The 24,250-nt window shown below is 47.6% G+C and overlaps 1 long non-coding RNA gene across 2 annotated transcripts; it reads left to right on the forward strand.

Annotated features, from left to right (window-relative positions):
* The first annotated feature begins 1,148 nt into the window (after nucleotides 1-1,148).
* On the forward strand, nucleotides 1,149-5,485 carry LOC108387508 (uncharacterized). 2 transcript variants are annotated; one of them, XR_005060192.2, is made up of 4 exons: nucleotides 1,149-1,233; nucleotides 1,870-2,011; nucleotides 2,580-2,654; nucleotides 5,348-5,485. It is a non-coding gene; the product is annotated as an uncharacterized lncRNA (long non-coding RNA). The 2 variants fall into 2 exon arrangements; XR_001850829.3 differs by lacking the exons at nucleotides 1,149-1,233; nucleotides 1,870-2,011 and adding an exon at nucleotides 2,355-2,466.
* Nucleotides 5,486-24,250: the final 18,765 nt, after the last annotated feature.

Here is a 24,250-nt window from a genome sequence, read left to right on the forward strand (position 1 = left end):
GCATGCGGACAGCTGATGGAGTGAGGACAGGGATGTGCTGGGCTGGCCAGCAGCCAAGCCAGGGAAAGCAGATGAACTTCAATATCCTGCCTCCCAGCTGCCCTCCCTTACCTATATCCCTTTCCCAAAAAATCCAATTAAGCAAAACTTACCTGGCTGGCACCCCATTCCCTCTGCTCTCTAAAAAGGCAGCTGGCCAATAAGAAAACCCAACCGCTGCCCAGGTAGTCACTCAGCCCCCTCCTGGCTTCCAGGAAACACACTTGCATTTTAAATGGGGCTCCTGGACACAATGTCTCCAACAGAGGAAGTGACCCCAATGGTGGCATTTACAACACCTCAAGACAAAGATTAACTCTAGCCATGAGATTTTTAGATAAAGGAAAGATATCGAGAAGGGAGAAAAAGAACATTTTTTAGGTGAAACTCACATAACATAAAAGCAACCATTTTAAGGGGAACAAGTCAGTGGCATTTAGTCCACCCACAGTGTTGTGCGGCCCACCTCTGTCTAGTTCTAGGACATTTCCACGACTCCAACAGGAAATCCCATACCCATTAAGCAGGCACTCCCTGTTCAGTCAGGGAAAACAGAAAGTTCAGCCCAACGCAGATCCTTGGGAAGGATACTGGGTTGAATGGGGTCCCCCCACCCCAAATTCCTGTCCACCCAAAATCTGAGTGGGACCTTATTTGGAAAGAGAGTCTGTGCAGATGGGATCAAGTTAAGATGAGGTCTTACTGGATTAGGGTGGGCCCCAAACCCAGTGACTGGTGAACTTACAAGAAGGCCATGTGAAGGCACAGGGACCCAGGGAGAAAGACACTCAGTGACCCAGCCACAGCCACAACCCAAGGAACACCAAGGATTGCCGGCAGCCGCCAGGAGCCAGGAGAGAGGCAAGGACGGGTCTTCCCCTGGAACCATCAGAGGAAGTGCAAACCTGTCGCCACCTTTGGACTTTTGACCTCCAGAGCAGCGAGAGAGCACATTTCCGTTAGTGGCTCCCCTCGTTCTGGCAGCCTGAGGAAACCAGCGCAGGGAGGGTTTTGAGGGAGGGAAGTACTGTGACAGTTACTACAGTTACTCATCACCTCCCCAGAGTCTTGCAGGCCTCACTCAGGAGGGCAGATTGGCTCAGGGGACCCGAGCAGGCTGAAGGGCTGAGGGGTACTCTGGTAGCCATCCCGAGAGCTGACATTCCCCTCCAGCTGGCCAGGCCTCATGTGAGGGTAAGGTGAGGGGCATGGATGGGTTTTGGCGGTCCCGGCTGGGGAAGAAGTTTGGGCCAGTCCTAGGGTGAGCTGGGAGGCAGGGCTTGGTGGAGAATTCATGATGACAGAGGGCCCTTCGAGGGTCTCCTGGCCCCTAGACTCATCAGCCAGCTACAGAGGGCAGGTGAGAAGCTTTCTGGGAAAGGCACCTTGAAGAGCAGGCCTCACTTTCCCCACAAAATCCATCAGCTACTTCTTTACAACATGGTGGGGCTTGAAGGGCAGGATGCCAAGATGTTCACTAACGAAGTTCTCTAGAGGGATGTTGACGGCCCAGAATTAGACATGACCTGGGGAGACCCTGTGGAGTGGTGACTCCACCTCAAATCTCTCATCCACCTGAGCCACCCAAGAATCAAAGCCTGTCCCCCCAGTGCTCATTACTCCCAGAAAAATGGCCTCCAGACATCCGGTTCCCCTTCTCCCTGGATTTGGGCTCTGGGCAGCCCCATTCTCATAGGAAACTAGCTTTTCCCCAGAGAGCCCAAAGCAGAATGAAGGAAGCGAAGCAAAGGGAGAAATGGTCATCGGCATGCACACCACTGTCCTGCTCATTTCCACCCACAAAATCCGCTCATAAAATCCACCCTGAAGGAATCCAGGGGAGGCTGGATGATGCAGTCGGCATTTTTGAGAAGATGGGTTTGGATTTCCTGTCCACTGTGTTGACGAAGACACTGGGAGAGACATGAACCCTGCCAGATCAAAAGACGCTGCTGGGCCAGGCAGTTCCCAGGTAATGGCAGGTTATTCTTACATCTTTCTCAGCTCTTTTTTACATGGTCACTGGGGTTCTGGGAGGCTGGTTGACAAGCAGGCAGGGGAGGTAACCACGTTCTCGGCCAAGCTCTGCGGAGCACACATGCATAATGCGATCACTCGCCTCATTCCCTCGGAAGCCTCCAAGTGCATAAATGTTGTTGCAAATCTGGTCTCTGACCGGGGGAGAGACCAGCCCCAGCAACGCAGGAGGCCCCAAAGCTCTCCGAAGAATGCCGTTTTGAATTTCTGAAGCCAAACCAAACACTGCCTCAAAAAACGCTTTCTTATTATCTCATTCTCTGACTATGGAACAATCACCCCATTGAAAAGCCATGAGCCCGCCCAAGTTTTAAATTAAACCTCTTGAGTTTTCCCTCTGAGAGCAGATAAAATCCTTCCAGCTTATGTTTTGAGGAAAGAATTTTGGGGGTTGGTATTTCCCTAAAACTTATTTTCTTTTGTTGCAGAGTCCTTAAAGCTCTGTTTAAATATTTTACTTGAGGAAATAATTACATCTGTTGAATGTTGAAATCCCCTTCCAGGAGCAGCTCCTCCATGCTGCCTGGATTCCAGAATGAAGCTCTTTCTGAAGAAGCGGCGAGGCCCCTTTCCAAGAGGTAAGCCCCCCAGAGTGGCCTTGAAGAGCTCTGCTGAGCTGTTATAAGAGAACTGTAGTCCCTAGCCATCTATTTAGTCACTGGGTGTCAACCACAGGCTTTGAAAATCCACTATGTAAAAAAGCTCAAGTTGCATGCTGGAAAGGAAAGAAAGAAGGGAGAGAGGGTTTTGTTCTGTGACTGGGGCCAAAAGAGACTCTCGCACAGGCAGCGGCCTAGCCAGAGGTTCAGTCAAGTTCTGTTTTGGCCCCACACCCTGAGCAGATGGGCAAACGCTGGCCAATCCTTCACCTCTTGGCATCTCAGATGTCTCATTCTAAAAGGAAGGATAACAGGAGCTCCTTTTGTGGAATTCCCATTAGCAAATACATAGGAAGATGTATGCTATTGTTTAGACATTCAACAAACATTTGCTGAATACCTACTTTGTGCCAGATTCTGTTCTGGGCACCAAGAGACAGTGGAGAACAAGACAGGAAATATCCTTGCCCTCATGGAGCTGATGTTCTAGAAGATAGAAAACTCATCTTTTTGAGAGTCTAGGAGTCATTTTTTATATAGTTTCAGAAACTACACAGGGCTTTGTAAGAGGCCTAGTGCATAGTAAATGGTCAGTAACTTTTCTTTTTTGTAAATGAATGGTGACTCAGCAAACACCAGGAGGGAAGGGCCCACCAACAGCATGTGTGTAGGGGGGTGCTGGCGGCAATTCTGGGTCTGGAGGATGAGGCTAGCGTACCTTCTATGTCCTGGTGGTATCAGGGCCCCTGCAAAGGATCCCCAGCCCTGCCAAGACAGCCTGACCACCCCAGCAACAGCAAGCAAAGAAGCCAGTCTCCTTCACATGCAGCCTGACCTTTGTAACCAATGATGAAAACCAAGCTTTAAAGCGGAGGTGCAACCCGGCAATATGGTGGGGGGTGCACCCTGCTGACATGCTCAATTTGATCACTGAGCAACTTTATATATACTGGAGTGTGTGCACAATGCTGACAAATTGGGATATTTCACACATAAATCAAAATGTCTGGCTTCTCTTGAAAAATCAGCCATTTCACCAGGTGGGCAGCATGCCTGTGCAGCCATGCTGGGCTGGGACCTCTGCTGTCCAGGTCACCCCCATCCCTTCCTTCATGTACTCAGCTGGCCCTTGCATTCAATTACTCTTATAAAAGGAGTGAGCAGGAGTTCTGTGAGGATAGAGGCAGTATTTTAAGTGAAAGAAGTTTTCTCCATCCTGGTTGGTGCAGGCATGGGGGGGAATAGAGGGGGCCCAGGTTTGGGAACCAGATATTCAGTGGTTCAAATCCTGGCTTTGCCACTCACTGGCTGCATGAACTTCAGGAGCATCCTAATCTCTCTGAACCTCAGTTCTCATCTTAAAAATATGATGATGTGTCCCACCAAGTTGTTGCAAGGATTCAAAAGGGTTTACCAAAGTAGAAGTTTAGTTTACTATGTAAAATAAAAGGTTTACTATGCACCAGGCATAGTCAGGAACTAGAGCACAAAGAAGGGACTGAAACTCAAAACTTTAGAGAGATCAGACAAGCACTGTCACGAGGTGGAAAAAAGCAGCTCAGGTATGGAGCGACAGGGACTGGTGGGGAGTTGGGGTGAAGTGAACAAAAACACACCTGTCCTATTTAAAGGCCAATTCCAGCCAACTGTCCTCATGCAAGGCCCCAGCGTTACTGAATGTTCTAATATTTTTTTTAACAGAGTCCAAAAATCCAGATTTTTAACGTGAAATCTCCTAACTTTAAAATGATGTCAATTAATTTGTTAAAAATTCTAAAACCCTATGGAAGGACAAGTAAACACATTTGTGCACCACCAGTGGGCAATCTCTGGGTTAGAAACATGGGGTTCCAGCTTTCACTCACTGATTTTGTAGCCTAGGGCAGGAGCTGGGCAGGAGGGAACAATTTCACAATTCTAAATTACCATTTGTGATTGATTCTACAAAGAGGAGGCACTGAGAGATGGGAAGCACATTCCAAGGAGATGGGGAAGCTTCCCTGAGGAAGACAGGTTTCAGCTGAGCCCTGAGAGCTGAGCTCATCGGGTGAAAGGCAGTGGGTCTGAGGCAGGAAAAGGGCAGGCCCGGCAGGAGGAGCACAGGGAAAGCTAGGCAGCGGGACCTCGGTCTGCCCATCTGAAGATCTGAAAGGCATCCAGCAGGGCATGGACACTTCGCCAAAACAGAGGCAGCTGTTGCATCACTCAACCCAAGTGGAAAAGAGGCAGACCTTGTAGAGAACTCTGTGCCAAGCTCAGGAATCACCCACCAGAATGCCAGTGAGTGGAGGGTTAATCGGGCTGTTCCCCCCTCCAGAGACTAACTGGAAATTTGAACGGGGGACTCTCCTCTGGGGCTCCTCCACCACAGGTCTGAGCTCCCAGGCCCTGCCCAACCCACTTTCTCCTGAAGGAGTGATCCTGGAAACACACTACAGATTCCTCTGCAAGTATATGCTCTTTGGGCGAGGCCTGGCACATTCCAGAACAAATGGAGTTAGTAGGCAGGTGGGGCAGCCTCAGCAGGCAGAGGGGGAGGAAGGGCAGCAGGAGCAGATGGGGAGACTGCAGAAGGAGACCCACCTGCAGAGAGGGCCACACTCCTCTCAGCAGGCCTGGGTCCAGCACTGACCTTCACCCTTGACCTCCCCTTTCACCTCAACCTGTTCCAGCTTACCATGGGGCCAGAGAGAGGAGTGATTTGTCCGCAGGAAATTCTTCGTGGTCAAGCCCAAGGTCAGGCTGATCTGCATGTGAGCACCTCCTTCAGGCCAGCACTGTATTTATGGCATCAAAGGCTCCACCGCAAAGGGAGGTGGGGCCATTGGGAAGCCAAGTTGAGGGGACCTTTGATGTCCCTTTATCTCTCCCAACAACCGTCCTGTAGAAGCCCGCATTTTCTTCTTTCAGATTCTCCACTTAGAATGTTAATGTCCAGGGCTGTGCATACAGTCTGTGGTCAATAAATGCACAACCAAAGGCTGCTTATCTGAAAACGCACAGAATGAGCCTGCTTTCTGAGATCACATACCACAACATTGGAACCTGCATACTCTCAGCCAATCTCTCTCCAAAGACTCCTGGGAAGGAAAAATATTAACATGTTCAACCCTAATCAAATCTGGATAATTTCACTAGAAACCTTTCCATAATTTCATCAGCATTAAAGGATTACAATAGCAACAAATTAAACCAACAGGCATGAATTTAGTTGCTCAAGAGGAAAATGTAGCTTGATTTAGAAACGGATGTTACAGTTTATTAACCAATCTAAATTAATTTGATTTGGAGCCACTGTTAAATATACATTAGGATGTATCACCCAATAGCATAGCTGGCAGGGAAGAGAAGAGAGAGGAAGGACAGCAAGCGGGGCCAACATAAGTATGGCACCTACACAATGGCATGTTAATTCTGTGGTACTGGGCTGCATGTTCAAAACTAGGTAAGAAAATACCAGTCAGGAGTCCATATAACAAGAATTGCAAACTCGATTCAAGCTAGCTCAAAGCCAAAAGGGAGATTTGTTATCTCGGTAGCTGAACTTCCCAGGGCCTGTTTAACATCAAGTACAGCTGGATCCAGGTGCTCAAAGTCAACAGGAATTGGCCTCTCTCTGTTTCTTAGTTGGTTTTCTTCTGTGTAGACTTTACTTTCAAGTAAGGTCCTACCTGGAGGCAGGGTAACACCAGCAGCTCCAGATTTTCTTTCTACTGGCTTAGCCATCTCACAGAAAGAGAACTCACCCCAAACCCCAGGAAAGGAAAGGCTCTCATTGGCCTGGCCAAGGTCATGAACCACTGATTGGCCAGGCTTGGACCCCCTGTTCATCCTCAGGTTGGAGAGGATGATCAGACCCAGGTGCAAGCAGCATGTGGACTAGGAGCAGGAGATGGGTGGTTCCCCCCAAAATGGGCAGTTCTCTAGTACCGAAGATGAAGGAAAGGGCAGCCCAAGGACCAGTGGCCCCTCTAAGAGCCATAGAGGCGAAGAACAAACTCTCTCTTGGAGCCTCCAGAAGGAACCAGCCCTGCTGACACCTTGATTTTAGTCCTATAAGACTCATTTTGGACTTCTGACCTTCAGACTGCAGGAGAATAAACATGTATTGTTTGAAACCACTATGTTTTGGCCATTTGTCACAGCAGCAATAAGAAACTAATACATCTGTATAAGACCATGCATTCCCCTTGGGCATGAGGCAACATACCATGGAGTAGAGGAGCTTTCAAAGAAAATGAAGAGAAAATATCTTTATGTCACAGCAATTTCAGATCTATTATGGTATAGAATACAAAATTTACTTGAATGGCTGCCCTAAAATAAAAGCCATCAAAGAAATCCCAGGCCTGCATGCAGACTGTTTTCAACGGTCTTTGCAGACCAGGGCACCTGCTAGCAAATGCAGGACCCATGGTGCCCTTGATGCATGCTCCTGAGTCTCCTACTGCAGAGCACATGACTGACAGGCCGCTGCTGGGCTCTGAATCCACCCTGTGCCCCACGGTGCTCCCCATCAATAACCAAGCATGGAAGGGAAATAAAGGCAGGCCCGTTCCAGCCAGGGACCTCTCCCCTCAGAGCCATTCCCCCCAACCAACCTCTTGTGCGTCCAGTCTCCCCTTGGCGTCTTCTTGGAGGATCCAAATTGACTCAGCACCACCGTGGGAATTAGAAACATGGAGTCTCTGGGTGGATGCATGACAACAATCAGATGCTTCTTCCAGGATGAGCAGCCAGCAAGCCGAGCATAGGCTGAGATCACCCTGATCACCTCTTCGGTGGCACCTTGGTACAGTATGTGACATAGCCACTGTGCATGGCAGGGCTGCTGCAGAGCCCTGGGCTATGGGGGGATTTTGGAGGGATAACAGCAATCCAGGAAGATCCCACGTTACTACTCAGGGGACCAAGAGAAGCCAGGCACCCACCATGCCAGGCCCTATCCCCTTCCCTACCCACCCACGGGGCTGTGCCCACTATGGGCACTGCATATCCAAGTACATTGTTCTCAGCAAAGACCACTTCGTGACCTACACTGAGTTTTCTAGAACTTTGACTTACTAGCTGGTATCCCTTCCAAATGTGGATTCTAGTTCCTCTTAAAAACTCAGCTGACCTGGTCACACAGGATCTGAGCGTCCACACATGGTGTTGCATACTGACCACACTCTCTGGCCAGGTGCTAAGTATCCAGTGTGCTGCAGTCTCCACCTGGCCCATTCTCCTCCCCTCACCTGCCAGGGTCCTGGAGGACCTCTCACCAACTCTCTGTGCGACCTTGGTCCAGCAACTGCCCCTCTCTGAGTCCTGCCCTCCTGTTCTTGAAACTGAGGGGGAGGGACAGGCTCCTCTCATTTTCAAGGGCCCTCCAGGCTTGATGCTCTGACAGCCTGGGGAAGATGGAGAGGAAGATAAAAAGAAAATAGTTCTGCTTAATTGCCTCATTAAGCCCTCCTTGTTGGAAAGCCAGAATGGGAACAGCTTCTTCTGTTTTATTGCCTGCCTGCACCCTCCCCAGCTGAATTAGGCAGCTGATTGCCGAGGGGGTGGGCTGGGGCTAAGCCATGAGACTGGGGTGAGCCCAGTCCTCAGAAGGGGCAGGGTTCCCCCAACCTCAGGCTTTTAAATTGGCTGCATGAAACAGGACCCTCCAAACAATAGATTAAACAGGAGTGGGATTTCTATTTCCCCCATGACAACACTGCTGTGGTGCTTGCCGAGCACGGGTGCCCAGAACTCTTCTAAGCATGGTGCACAGATTAACACACATTAACCCCATGTCTTGGGTGAATAGTGACCCCAAAAATTCATGTCTACCTGGACCCCATGAATGTGACCTTATTTGAAAAAAGGGTGTTTGCAGGTGAATTGAAGTTAAGATGAGGTCATACAAAGTAGGCGGCCCTTAGCCAATGACCCATGTCCTTACAAGAAGAGGGAAAGTTGGACACAGACACACATAGGGAAGACTGCCATGTGACAATGGAGGCAGAGATGAAAGGGATGCGGCCACAAGCCAAGAACTGCCATCGCCACCAGAGCTCAGAGAGAGGCACAGAACGGGTTCTCCATCAGCCACCCAGAAGAAGCCAACCTTGCCAACACACTGATTTCAAACTTCAAGTCCCTGGAACTGCGAAAGGATGGGTTTCGGTTGTTTTAAGTCATTTCGTCTGCAGTACTTTGTTACGGCAGCCCAGGAAGCATACACCACAGGAGGTAGCCTCTGCTGTCATCCCCATTTTACACAAGGGAAATGGAGGCACAGAGAAAGTAAGTAACTAGTGTGAAGTTGCACAGCCGGCAAGCATTAGAGCGAGGTTTAAACCTGGCCCACTGGACTCCACCTCAAAGACTTTCTGTGAAAGAGACACAAGTGTACAAGTGACCACACGTCTGTGAGCACAGGCATGGCCAGGAACCTCTAAGGGGTCACCCACGGGCTGCAACAGGGTGTGTAGAAGCCTCATTGCTAAGATGCAGGATTTGACCTGTACCCATGCAAAGTGCCTCTAAAGTCATAACAAATGGGCCACGAGAATCAAGTCTCCAGGGCTTGATCATGTCACCCAGCCCAGCCTAGCCCATGACGAATGCAGTGTCAGTGACCAGGCCGGATGAGATTTAGCAGGTTGGAGCCTTTGTTGATGGAATAATCCCCACTTGCCCATTACTGGAAGGAAGCCCCAGCTCCTTCACTGAGAGTAACTTTACAACTTCCTGAGGTCCGTGGCTTGGGCTTTGTCCAGGCTGCCCACACTGCCTTGGCCCCAAAGGGCCAAGGTGATCAACTGGTAGCATAGAAGGGACCAGGGTTTCAGTTTCAGACTGGCAGGGGAAGAATTAAAATGTGGGCTCCTGTGTGGCACCTAGGAAGATTCAGCAAAAAAGAACACCCACTCATGCCCATCTCAGGGTTCTGGGCGCATCTTCCCCATATTTTACCATACATGCACCCCACACTGGCCTGAGTTACTTAACTATTTCCTAAACTGATCTGATTAGTTTTGTTCAAATAAATTTACTAAGAAGAAATGTTCTGCTTACATGTCCACCAAAAGGCATATACAAGAATGTTCATAGCAGCTTTGTTCATGATCACCAAAACCAGGACATAGCTCCCGAATCCACCAGCAGATGGATGATTAAGTGAATTGTGGTCTATTCTTGCTACAGAATAGTACACAGCTATGAGAAAGGATGAACCATGGATACACACAATACAAATGAGCAGAAGAAGCTACACACAGAAAAAGCACACTCTGGGTGACCCTGTTTACACCACATTCTAGAACAAAACCAATCTATGTGGATTCAGAGTTGTGGTTACCTCAGCAGGGTGAGTACCACTGATGAGGAAGGGACACAAAGGAGCTTCCTGGGGTCTGGAAATGTTCTGTACCTTCATCTGGTAACAGTTACCTGGGTATGTGCACATGGAAAGTTCACCAAGCTGCACCTTAAGATGACTTCCCTTCATACATGTGTACATACATATACATATGTATATGCATACATGCAACATGTTTATGTATATATATTTCAAAGAAAAGTAGGAAGAAAGGGATGAAGGGAGCAGGAAGGAAGGAAGCTACATAGTTTTTGATCACTGCTATCCTAAGTATTAAATACTATGCAACCGTGGGTTCACAGTTGTCTTGGGGTCACAGCAGCTTCAGTGGGGGTTTGGCTGCTTCCCCTTAGTGTTCTTTGAGGACTGACCTTGTGCTGAGCATAGTTCTAACCTCCTGACGAGCATCTGAGGTTGGCACAGCTTGTCACTCCACTTTACCATGAGGCAACTGCTCTGAGAGCATCAATGATTTGCCCAGGGTGCAATGGAACCCAGCGTGGGCTCCAAGCCTGTAACCTTATGCCTCCACTCCCCAAGTACCATTTCCCTTTCACCTTACAAACCCTTCCAAATACGGCCCTAGTCCTAGCAAAGGACTGCGTGGTCAGCAAAGCAGAGCTGCTCTGATGAAACTGCATGGCCATGGCCCCCAGATCCTCACCCAAGCTCCAGGGCAGAAGAGGCAGTGGGAGGGCAACCAGCCAGGACCCCTTCTCAGGGGATAGGCTTCCCACCCCCACAGCACTGTGTTAGAGACTACTCTAATTGTTCCCCAATATCCAACAGCTCCTTCTTCCTTAGTAATAGAAACCCTGACTTTTAGCTGGGCACATGGTTGGCAGGAATAAAGATGACATTTTCCAGGCTCCCTTGCAGGTAGGTGTGGCCAAACCACTCAATGCTAGCCACAAAGATATAAGTGGAAGGGATATGTGCAATGTCTGCAAAGCATCCTTAAAAGGAAAAGGAATCTGCTGGCCTTCCCCCTTTCTGTTGGCTGGAATTCAGATGTGATGGCTGGTGCTGCAGCAGTGCCATTAGACCATAAGATGGAAGCCATGATTCCCCGCTGATCTTGTTTTCCTCTGATAAGTAAATTTCTATTTTGTTTAAACCCCCATTACTGGACTTCTCTGTCAAATGTTTTCCTAATTCATAATGGCAGTAAAGTGTCCAAGCAGTCACATGTTTCCAAAGGTTGTTGGGTATCCTCCAAGTGGCCTTGTTTTGGTTGAGAGGAAGTGATTTTTCTTTAAGGTATCATTGATAGCTTACGAAGGCTTCGGGAAGTAATCTTTCTTGAGAGTGTTCCCAAGGCTTTAGCACTGATCACAGAGGTGGCACCTGGGGTAACAAAGGAACCCTGCCATGCTTGTATTTTCTGAACTCATATATATAAACAATATGATTCAAATCCTTCTAACCTGTCAAGTGTTCCCCACATTGGGGGAAAATATTTTAAACAGCACACTAGACTCTGGCAGTTATTACATCATCCCTATTCCAAATTCATTTTCTCAATATACTGTACAAGCAAACTATTTCAAACATACAAAGGATGTATATATCAGATTGTATATATCCAAGCACTGGGATGAAAATAGATATTAACGGGACTCTCTTGTCCCCTCCTGGCATGAGCCAGGATCTCTGTCCTTTCACTTTATCTCTAAATAAAAGCCTGTACCTTGCTCTCCTACCTTGACTGTTTGTGAAGCTCATTCTTTGGCTCCGCAAACAAGAACCCCGGCATCATCTTTGGGGGCTCGTCCGGGATAACTTCGGAGGTGAGTATCGGCATCCAAGCCTGCCTTTTCTTTTGCTTATAGAAGGAAGCCATCTGTGGCACACAAAATAGGGCGCTTGTCAGCCGCTTAAATGGGACTAGCCTGGCTGCCGATCTCAAAGTCTCAAGCGACAGGTTCCCCTGCATCTCCCTCAGTGGATCCCCCGTCTCCCTTGGGAGCCGGGAACGTCAGCTGAGTGGAGGCCAGGATTCCCTTTCAGAGGCATCTCCTCGGATGCGAGGGACTGAGGAAGGCCGTGGGCACCTGCTAGAGTCTAGGACGAGGCTGCACTTCAGCGGCTTCTCAAAGGCCCGCGTGTCTGGAATCAGACCCCAACAGCCCAACTGGGTATCCATGAGGAGCGCCTCTGTCTCTGCCTCTGACTTCCAATCTGCTTCTTCAGGCTGCCCTGGCCTCAGTGAGGCAGGGGGCATTCCTAACTCCCTTCTAACTTCATCAATTTCATGGAACCCGATACTCACCACTGCAAGGTAGGAGATTCATGCTCCGCTCTTATTTCTAACTAAATGCTATACTTTTTATCTCATAAAAATGTGTCTGGGCACCCGTTAGCCACTTAAAAGACGATTAGCGTTGGCTACCAGTCTTAAGTCTCGGGTGAAAGGTTTCCCGGTGTCTGCTGCTCCTTGATCCCCCACCTCTAGACGGACGGGAATGTCGGGGAGTAGCTGAGCCGATTTCCTACTTTCCTCTCCTAATCTGCAGACTCTGAGGGCAGACCGGACTAGTAGACAGTGGTCCTTGGATCTCGGCTCTGGCCGATTCATTCGACGGCGCTGACTGAACCTCCGGCTAGGCTGCTGCCTGTGCCAGAGTCGCAGATGACACCTGACCTCTTGTCTCATAGATCAGATTTCTTACAGTGGGTGACTGGCAGGAATTTCCAGGCAGTGGCAGAAACTGGTGTTTGAGAGTATAGACATCCCCCGTAAATGTCCGTGGCAGCCCCTGAATTTTATTTCTAGCCTTAGCAAAAAGCTCCTTTGCTCCCCATTCAAAGCAGTCCTCTTAGGCCTGCGCCACTTTCTCCTGTGTAATGTAAATGAAGTCTGTAAAGCAATCAAGCTGAAACCTGAGACCAACATGTAAATGGCTCTATTCTGTTGATCTCCTTTCCTTAGAGGCAGTCATCCTGGGGCTAGGCATTTCCTTTTCTGCAGCCCTGGGAAAGCAAAATAGGCTTGTGACTTAGATCAGGGCTCTGGCAGCAAGAAGTCACACAGTCCCTGCACTTATCAGACAGGCAGGGAGCGCTCAAGGAAAGCTCGTGCAGAGAAAACTAGGGAAACTCCCAAAAGGCAGCGCAAGTAGGAGCACACTGGTAAGGTCCCACTAAATCCAGAGCTCCGAGGTGACTCTTGCTTAGTGGGAAGGCAAGAGGGGAATCAAGGCAAGGTGCAGGCCACGCTGGTAAGGAGTGGTTAATTCCAGTAGGCCTGGCAGAGAGGGTGACTGACCACTATCACCTAAGCTCCAAGGTGAGGGGATGCCCTCACAGAGAGAGAGGCTGACCAGGTGTTGGACACCCATCTTTCTCTCTCTTTCTCTCACTCTTTCAGATGGGAGCATCCTCTTTAAGGTTAAAGCCAGACACGCCTCTGGCATGCATTCTGAGGAACTGGGAGCAATTTGATCCCCAAACCCTGAGAAAGAAGTGCCTCATCTTCTGCACACAAGCCTGGCCTCAATACAAACTCTCTGATGGAGAGGTTTGGCCCTCTGAGGGAAGTATACTATATAATACAGTTATGCAGCTAGATTTATTTTGCCTCAAAGAAGGAAAATGGTCAGAAGTCCTATATGTACAAGCTTTCTTTGCCCTTAGAGAAAGTATTTGGCTAATTTGGCTTATTTATCTGATATATAATTACCTGCTTAATTACCTGGAAAGCACTGTCAAAGAGAATGATGCTAAACTTTCTTACTGAATGTTTTGTGTTACAGAAATATCTGAATTTCCTTATGTCAACTGTCTTACAGTACGCTCTCATCAGATCTTTAACCATTGTCACTTGTAAGTCTTTTGTCATTCATAGTCACTGTTTTATTACTCCTAAGCTAACAAATAACTAGATTTCAGCAGAACAGGTATTGGTTACATAAGATTAAGTAAACTAAAGAAGATGATTTTGTGGCTTTTTGTTTCAAATGTTGCTGATAAAGTGTTTTAAGCTTTTTCTCTTAAGCTGACAACAGTTTAGTAAATGACTAATCTTTATAAGCAGATTTGAAACTTACCTTTCTCTCTACCTGATCCCTCCAGGATTTAAAAACTTTCATTAACTATTTTTATATTTCATGGCAGTATGTTTATTTGCATAAGTTCAATAAGAACCTGCTTTCCTTGTAAGAAGACCAATTAAAAACACAGATTATACTACCAAGGCTTTGACTGGAATGTCATACCTGAGAGACACGTGCATAAAGCTCAGATACGAATAACTTTAAGGAACTAAGGTTGACTTTATAAAGCCAACAAAGCCCCTTGGAAGAACTGGCCTGGTACCTTGCTTACAGAGTTCCCAGCAGCCTTACCAGGTGAGTAAAGAAGGTCATTTCCTGGCAGGTGCAGGAACCTCAGAATGTCTTGGGGACCTCAAGAAGAGAGGAATTCACCCAAATCTACAGGTACTGCAGGCAAAACCTGATGGCAAGTCTTACTTGGCTTTCTGGCCTCGAGAGGCCTTTAAAAGTTCAATCTGAAATTCCTTACAAAAAGTTCCAGCAAAGCACATTTAAAGGAGCCTATGTAATCAATTGCTCTTCTTGCTGCACTTATGCAAATAATAAAGCCAAGTGTTAATTATTTTCTTAATCTGGTTACTTCTAATAAAAGTGAGGGTGATTTTGGAGAAAAGTATTGTTTCAATAATGCAGCCTTGTCCATACTATATCCTAGTACGAGTCATTGAGACATAAACTAGGTCCAGAATTCTAGCTTCTTCAAAATATCTGGCTATGATTTCCCAGAAGTTTTAGTTTTCTCCTATCATTTCAATTAAAGTTTTACTATTTCTAGTTCTCATATTCAGCCATGCATTCTTAATCTCAGCAAGTTTGTCCTTCCAGAATGGAAAATCCAACTCCAGATACTGCTACTTAACTTAATAACATGATTTGTTCTATCTTGCCTAGAAGCCACAAAACTGCAAATAGTAATCGAAATAGAACCTGGAATAGAAGTGCCCATCTTCCGAGGACCTCTCAACCATCCACTGATGGAGACCTAGCTGCACCCCTTACTGCGCCCCCTCTCAGCATGAAGCAGCCAGAGCGGTCATCGCCCCCTTTCCCTAGCAGTAGCTAGGGTCTCTATCTGTAGAGGGGGGAATGAGACAGGGACCATGGATATAGTCAGAGTAGGGTGAGGGCAGAGCAGGATATTTGCAGTCAGAGCAATGTAACTACATGCAAGGAAACCCCCCTACTAAAACTATGTTAAACATTGAGCTCTAGAATCTTTCTTCCCCAGATAAAGAAGAGTAGCACATGTTTTATTATGCTAATCATTTGTAACCATGTGTAAGATTCACTTTAACATACTAAAAGGCCCAGGCCTATGTGCTATCTTTCCTCCTTCAGATCTGACTAGGCGATTTTACAAACTGAGCAACTAACTTAGCCTGCAGACCCAGCTGTAGACGACATGGTAAAAGGCAGGAAGAATTCCATCTTAAAGATAAGATTGCATTTTAACACCCAGGAAGTTCAAGAGGCAAGATTCTTTAGCAGGTAGACAATACCTCAGCCCACCTTGGGGGCTGGGCAGGCAGCCTTTTGATATGCTCCCAGACCAAGGCACAGGTGTCCCAGAGAGAAATCAAGGCAGGAAATTCCTTACAGCTAAGTTAATTTTTAATATTCAGGAACCACCTAACAAGTCCCCACCCTTAAGTTTTTTCATGTTCTCGAAAAATCCTCAACTGCCTATAAACCCCCTAGACAACACACCACTAAGGACTCTCTTGTCCCCTCCTGGTGTGAGCCAGGAGCTCTGTCCTTTCACTTTATCTCTAAATAAAAGCCTGTACCTTGCTCTCCTAAAAAAAAAAAAAAAACAGAAAAGAAAAGAAAATAGATATTAACATTTTGCCAAATTTGCTTCAGCTCTCTCCTTTCACAGAACTAAAAGGTTGCAGACCAAACTAAAATGCTCCTCCTCCCAGAAACACACCCAGCATCCTTCCCCCCACTCCCTCCACCTCTAAACCTGGAGTTGGCAGATATCACGCCGATGCTGTCTTAATACTTCTCCTACATGGTCATAAACAACAGGGAGAGTTATAAAAACCACTTTCTTATTCTACCTAGTTAAATTCATTCCTCCGAATATTTGCTCATACCTAGTTGAAGCCATCACTTCATAGCGATTTCTGTAGGACAACTGGGCCCACTGGGAATATGTAGGTCTTTAGGGAGGTTTTTTTTCCACCAGTATTACCTAAGACTTACTTTCCCACTCTCCTCAAAGGTCAGCCAAACCCGAGTGTTTCAGACACTTCTAATCAGACCCTGTGACAATAAAAACAAATTTTGAGCACCAACCCCCATGGTACGAATATTTCCTAGCTTGTAAACTACACACATGTCCTCCCAAATTACTCAGCTGTTTTCTTGCTGCCTTCCTGCACTTGTGTTAGGAGAATTATCTTCCATCTGCTACTTCTCTGCTGGGAGTTTTAAGCCACTTGTGCATTTCACAAGGGTTAGTGTAGTTAATGCCAGATTCCCTCATCCTAAAGCCGCAAGCATGGGCTCAAGGGCACTGCAGCTGTGGAAGGTCCACAGGGCCACCACTCCAGCCCTAGGTGCTCATGGAAAGAAAACAAACCACATTTATTGAGTGCTGACTGTGTGCCAGGGCCTGTTCTGAAAGCATCCTACAGACTAACTCATTTAACCCTCACAACAGACCAGGAGGTGGTACTGCTGTTATCCCCATTTACAACCCAAACTAAGAGAGGTGAAGAAACTTGGCCAAGGTCACAGATCTGACAAAGGGGAAGAAGGAATTAAACCCAAGCTGACCAGCTCTCAGCCTGTGCCCTTCAGTCCTCCTGTGGGAAGAGGGCAGCTCACCATTTTCTAGGGAATCTTGGGAAGGGATTATGACTAGATTAGCCAGCATAAGCCTGAGAGGGGACACCCCATAACAAACCAACTTTCAACACTAGTAGGGAATATTAATCTGTGGATTCAGTTCTAAAGTGGACTGGTAAGTAAAAAAATTATATAATCAGTTATCCTTATAAGTCTCTTCAGTCACCCATACAGTAAGAGGTAGACCATCTCATAGAAAGTGTGGCACAGCCATAGGTTCCCCTGCTGTGCATGCAGGTCATTGACTGCTCCAACCACTGCCTACAACCCTTATTTGCTGGGCTGTCCAATCAGCTGGCTTCCACCCAGGGTCAGCCAATGGGAGGCACCAACTGGAATTGGAGGGCAGGAGGAAAGGAGCATCTAGAGTATTCTCCCCCTCTTTCTTGGTGGTTTTCTCCAGCAGTGGCTGTGGCTCTACAGCACTTCCAGCTCCTACAAGACCACCGTACTAAGGCCCTACTGGGTGACCCTGGCCCCTAGTTCTGGTCCCACCACCTCCTCCATTTGTCCCTCTAGTCTGGCAGTGGCAGTGACTTCCTGCAGTTGTTGATCGTTGAGCTGACTCATGGCTCCTCAGCTCTTCTATCACTTGTGCAACCAGTTCCCCACAAGAAATTCCTTTTGTTGAAACACCTCGAGTGGTGTCTGTTTCCCTGATTGGACCCTGATGGATACACACTGGGACAATGTTTGGGTGCCATGTTATATCAAAAACATGTAACTTTGGTTGGCAAGTGTTGATGAGGGTATTTTCCACCAGTATTACCTAAGACTTATTATCTCACTCTCCTCGAAGGTCAGCCAAACCCGAGTGTTTCAGACACTTCTAATCAGACCCTGTGACAATAAAAACAAATTTTGAGCACCAACCCCCATGGTACGAATATTTCCTAGCTTGTAAACTACACACATGTCCTCCCAAATTACTCAGCTGTTTTCTTGCTGCCTTCCTGCACTTGTGTTAGGAGAATTATCTTCCATCTGCTACTTCTCTGCTGGGAGTTTTAAGCCACTTGTGCATTTCACAAGGGTTAGTGTAGTTAATACCAGATTCCCTCATCCTTAAAGCGGATGAGGGAACCAGCAGCAACTATGGAAACTGCAGAGTGCCTACCTCACTCTCTCAGCTAAGTGAAATGGCCAGGAAGTTGACTGCATGTTGAAACTTCTGTCTCCAGCTCCACTGCTGAATCAGTGTGAGTTAAATGCACACTAGAACTCCCATTCAATTGGTACAATTACTTTGGAAAACTGTCAGTATCTACATGCCTAGTCTATGACCCATTTTCAGATCAACTCCCAAGAAAAATTAGTACAAATGTTCATCGGAAGACACAGACAAGAACACATCCATGGCAGCTTTACCTGAAGAGGCAAATGAAAACAACCCAAGTGTCCATCAGCACTAGAATAAAACTAAATTGCAACCTATTAATATAATAGAAAATTACACAGAAATAAAAAAGAACAAAATGTTGCTTTACATGACAACATGAATGGTTCTCGTTGAAATGTTAAGCAGATGAAGCCAGCCATACTGTAAGAGCTCCAACACTGTCATTTCATTTACGTGGGGTTTACGAAAATAGAAGGAATCTGTGGTGATAGAGCTCCCAGGAATGGTTACCCCCAGAGAGTAAGGGGCAGGGCTCTGCAGGGCACAAGAGAACCTTTTGGGTGATCAAGGTGCTAATGACATTGATGTACATGTGTCAAAATCCATCAAGCTACATCCTTAACATTTGTGCATCTATGGTGTATTATTCCTCAGTAAAATGTTTAAGAATTCTTAATTGTGGTTCCCTCAGCATGGTGATGCACTCCCATTAAGCCAGGTATGTGAGAACCAGCAGCAACTATGGAAACTGCAGAGTGCCTACCTCACTCTCTCAGCTAAGTGAAATGGCCAGGAAGTTGACTGCATGTTGAAACTTCTGTCTCCAGCTCCACTGCTGAATCAGTGTGAGTTAAATGCACACTTGACAAGTCCACTTCATAATGTAGAGAGGCCCTGTGTTTCAGCTCTTAAGAGCATGTGCTTGGGAGAGTGGCAGCCCCGGATTCATGTCCCTGCTCTGCCACTCACAAGCCCTGTGACCTTGGGGAATTCACTCAACATCCCGAGTCTATTTCCTCTTCTGTAAAATGGTTACAATCACAGCGCCTACATCACAGAGCTACAGTGAAAATCAAAGAGAGTGTGTGTGTACAATGCTTGGCACAGTCCCTAGCACGTGTTACTCATTCACTCAACCCACATTCATTGAGCCTCACTACACGTCAGGAGCTGGGGATCCAGCAGTGAGCAAAACAGACACAGACCCAGCCCCCAACTCTTACTTTCTAGTGGGAGAGTCAGACAAAAAAGTAGATACAATACTGAGCGTAACAGAATGTGATAAGCTCTTGGGTGGAAAATAAAACAGGTGAGGGATAGAAGGAGGCCAGCACTCCCTGCCCCCAGCTGCTGTGAGTGTGGTCTATGAGGACCCTCAGCTTCTTCCTCCCCCAGGGGCTGGCCTTCACCCAAGGTGCAGTTACTCACCCTGGGGTATCCACCCCCAGGGGCAGCAAGTGGCCAACAACTGATGAAGGGGGCAAGGGGACAAAAGCCTGGTTTTCTAAGCAGAGATGCTCGCAAGCCCTTTGGCTTATTGGCAGCTTGACTCACAAGAGCCAAAGGTGGAAGCCACCCAAGTGTCCATCAGCCATGGAGTATCTGATAAGCAAAATGGGGTTTATACATACAACAGGATATGGTTTGGCCATAAAAAGGAATGAGGCTGCTATGAACCTAAAACTGCTCTAAAAAATAGTCTCTTTAAAATATATAGAGAGAAAGAAAGAATGTATGGGGGAAAAAAGAAATGAAATATGGACACATGCTACAGTACGAACCTTGAAAACTTTATGCTAAGTAAGCCAGATGCAAAGGGACAAATACTGTATGACTCCAACATATGAATTTTTCAAGGGAAACAAACACTCAGTCTAGAGCATAAATGTTTTACTACAATAAAAAATAAAGCAAAAACCCCACTATGTACATAAATATAAAACACACACACACACCCTGACCCCCCTGGCTGAAGATAAGATGGACCCTGGTGAATTCATGGTCCAGAGCTCAGAGCCCTGTGTGGGACCAGGCTGAGGCTGGTCTCCAGCCCACACTGCATGCTTGCTCGACTTTTCCTGACTCCATCCTGCCTCCCTCTGCCCCCTGCTTCCCCAGTAAACCACTCCTACAAGAATCAATCTCTCAGGCCCTGCTTCTGGGGAGCTTGATCTAAGTAAGGCTGCACTTGTAAAATAAGGTGATCTGGTCAGGCCTTGTTGAGAGGATGAAACTGAATGAGAGCCCATGGGCACTGGAAAATTGACAAGTAGTAACTGAAATCCCTTGTTGTGGAGAAAAGGGACTGACATGCAGAGAAATTCTGTGCCTCGACCAAGATTATGCCAGGGTGAGGGCACAGGGAACCCCACTGGACACAGACCCAAAGCCTGGCATCCTGCCACCCATCTTTAATCAGGGCAGGTTTGGCCTGGCCATCTAAGTAAAAAGGTGGTATGTCATCAGCCTGTCCTAGACTGTAGAAGTCCTTCAGAAGTCTGTGAAAACTTTGTTTTGAGAGCTAATGGCAGGAACAGCCAGGCCCGGTTCCTCCAGCCCTGCCTAGTGGGCCCAGCTTGTATTATTAGATCCATAGCTCATGCATGCTTGACCAGAACTCTGACCTCCTAAGCATGGCCCCTTGCAACCTCGCCCGGTGCTGAGCTGGGGGTGACCACCTGGAAGCCACAGAGCATGGGGGAAGATGGAAGGGAATCAAAGGGCCCAGCTCTGTGTGGGAAATCCCATTTCCTGGAAGAGAGAGTAAGCAGAGGTATCTCAAGACACGCCCAGCTCCAGCCTTAATTCTGCTCCCTCGAAGCTCAAATAATCAGTGTACAAACATGAAATGCTGGGTCCCCAGACAGCACTAACTGTGTCTCCTGAAAGGGCCCATGACAGGGATGTAGCACTGAAATAATTGTCTTCTGAGTATGAAAGGAGAGTGGGCAGTGGGAAAATCTTATTTAATTACTGACAGTCAATAGCAGGAGCTGAGTCGGATAAAGAGAGCAGTCCAGTTTTTTACAGAGAGAAAGCAGCCTCCCTGATTGGGGCTATGGACTGGCTTCTGGCTAGGCCTGGGTTCTTCACCATGGCGACAAGGGTTTTTGCCAGAACAAGAGTGCAGGAGAGCTAAGACAGGCCCTGTTTGACCAAAAGCAAGTGGTGGCGGCTGGTGGATTTGGGGTGTCCTGTCCTAACAGTGAAGCATGGACAGTGGAAAGGTTGTCAAGATGTCCCAAATATGGCCTCAGTGATCTACTACTGTGAGAAGGGAAGACCTACATATTGAGTACCTACTGTGCCAGACATGGTGCTGGGTGTTTTATTTGGGTGCTTTCACGGCCCTCTGGGTATATTTTCAAACAGGTAACAAATATTTACTGAACACATACTATAAGCTACATAACAAACAAGCACAGAATAAACACTGATTTAGCTTGTGTGTCTGCAGGACGGTGGGGACCAGCTGCCCTGGGCTAGCTCACCTGGCAGGCTCTGCTGACATCATCTGGCCCAGGACCAGCTTGTATAGTTGCAGGTCGGCGGAGGGAGTGGCTCAGCTCCACAGCTCTGTCATCCTCCCTCTGGGACCACCTGTGGCTCAGCATGCTCTCCTCATGATGATGGAGGGAAAAAAGGGCAGCAAAATAAACAAGGTCTCTGGGGGCTATGCTCAGACCTGGCACATGATTAAAGCCAAAATCAAGTGTTAGGGAAGTAAACTCCACCCCCATAATGGGAGGAACCGAAAAGGTGTGAAAACAGGGAGGATGAAGAATGGAAGCCAAAACTGAAATGTGATGCACCCACGCTCTGTGTGGCAGACTGTGCTCTTTGCTGGAAGCAACCAGTGTTTATTAGACACTCAGTGTGGGCCACTTGTTCATACATCCCACAAATATTTACTGAGCACCTGCCAGCCAACACTAAAGATCCAGCACTTCAGATCCAGCACCATGAAGTGCTGGAGAAACAACTGTGAACAAAAACAGATAAGTCACGCTCCAGGGGACCTCACACGGTGTGGAGGGGGAGGACGTGAAACAATGTACCATGTGCATGAATGTCAGCTGTGATTAGTGTTCTAAACAAGAGGTGCTTTGCTACTGGCACCTGTAAGGGACCTGATCTAGCCTTGGGGGATGAGGGAAGGCTTCCCCCAGGAAACGATGATGGAGCTGTAATTTGAGAGATGTGTGGTTATGCCCTTGTGAAGAGAGAAGGGAAAAGCATCCTGGGATGAGGGTTTAGCAGGTGCAAAGGCCCTGCAACAACAGGTTTTTTTGTAGAAGTGAGGAAGCCTGGAGAGGGATGGGTGCAGGCAGCATGCTATGAACACCAGCTCCCACATCAGAGCAGCTGCTGGCCCTCATCAGAACCTGCCAGGTCTAAGGGCTGGTGACAATGTCTGAGACTTTAAACGGAGACTATGCTGCCTCCAAAACAGAAAAGACAAAGGCAAAATCAAAGTTAATAGCTGCTGATTTGGATATTGACACAAGCTAACAATGTACGGTTTTGTTAGCAAGTCAAAACAACTCTTAGAGGTTTCTGCCCTTAAAGCATAGCAACAGCAGGACCCATGCTTCCAGAAACATGGAGTAGATGTACTTTGCCATCTTCCTCCCATTAGCATATCTAAAAAAGATAATACTGGCTAACACTTATTTGGCCTTTACCACATGGAGAGACCCCACAGTAGGTGCTTCACTCACATTTACATGCACATATTCAGCACAAGTTTAGCGAGCACCTACTAAGCACTAGACACTGTTCTAGGTGCTCAGGATATGGCAGTGAGCAAGACGGAAAGAAAGCCTGCTGGCATTCAAGTGGCAGCAGGAGATGCACTGCGTCTGATACCAGCAAGTATTAAGGACAGAAAATAAAGCAGAGCAAGGGCCAGTGCGAGTTTCAGCAGAAGAGCAGAGAAGGCCTCCCCAAGAAGCGGGCACTTCACCTGGAGGAGGAGAGGCTGAGCCACGAGCATCTGAGGGGTGAGGGCACAGCCGGTGCCATGCCCCAGAGGCTACAATGTACCATGACTGCAAGGAGGCTGGTGGGGCTAGTGCTGTGAGCCAACAGCCAGTACTGGGAGATGAGAGCAGAAAGGGAAAGGGTGGGGAGCGTGTGAGGCTGTGAGGACACAGGGAGAACTTTCCATTTTACTTGGAGGGAAGTGCAGGCTGTGGGAGGCTTCTGGTCGTAGGCATGGGCTGCTGTGACTGCGGTTTAAGAGGACCCCTCTGCTGCTGTATGGACGACAGACTCGGTGGGGTCAGGGTGGGGCCAGGATTCCAGGAAGGAGGCTATTGCACCAGTCCAAGCAAGCCATGATAGCAGCTGAAACCTGGGTGGGGACAGTGGGGGTGAGGAAAACTGATCAGACACTGGATCCGTTTTGAGGATAAAAACAGTATTTCCTAATGAATTGCGTATCAGGAATGAGATAAAAAGAGGAGTCAGGGATGATGCACGGTTTCTAGCCCAGCAGTGAGAAGATGAAGTCAGCATTACATAGAGATGGGGGGACAGTGGGAGGAACAGGTCTGAGGTCAATTTTAAACATGGTTCAGCTTGAGATGCCCTTGAGCCATCTGGAGCCCAGTCAGGTTTTTCTCTAAGGACACAGCAGCAGAAAATGTAACACTGGCTGGTTTGAGCTTTTGAAAATCTTCACTCCCCAGGTTTGTTCTCCTCTGGGAATAAAACAAACCGACCGGATCTCTCTCTACTGTCTCTCCTGTGTGCGCAAGCCTCCAACCGGGCCGGCCTCAATCGGCAGGGAAGCCGCCACCATAAATCACCGGATGATGATACGAGGGCCCTCAGAGGACATCTCCTGGTATGAGGCTCAGACAATAGAAGGGGATTCGGATGAGCTCATGCAGCGGCAGGCACATTAGATTTGCCATAAATTATTACAAAGTAACAGGAAATCACAGTGATCCCAGCTGAGCTGTAGAAGGAACAAGAGAAGGCTAGAAGGGCCCTGCATGCTCCAAACTGTCAGCCTGCTGTGTGGTCAGGGTGGTGTGTACACATGCGTGTGTGTCTGTGTCCCAGGGCAGACCATAACAGACTGGGCATGAATGAGAAATGTGAAGGTTTTCTTGAACATGTTGGATGATTTCTTTGCTTAGCTATTTAAAAGCTGTTTGTGTAAGTTACATGACCTCTCTGA

The sequence above is a fragment of the Manis javanica genome, chromosome 15 (genome assembly GCF_040802235.1).
Source record: "Manis javanica isolate MJ-LG chromosome 15, MJ_LKY, whole genome shotgun sequence".
Classification (NCBI taxonomy): Eukaryota; Metazoa; Chordata; class Mammalia; order Pholidota; family Manidae; genus Manis; species Manis javanica.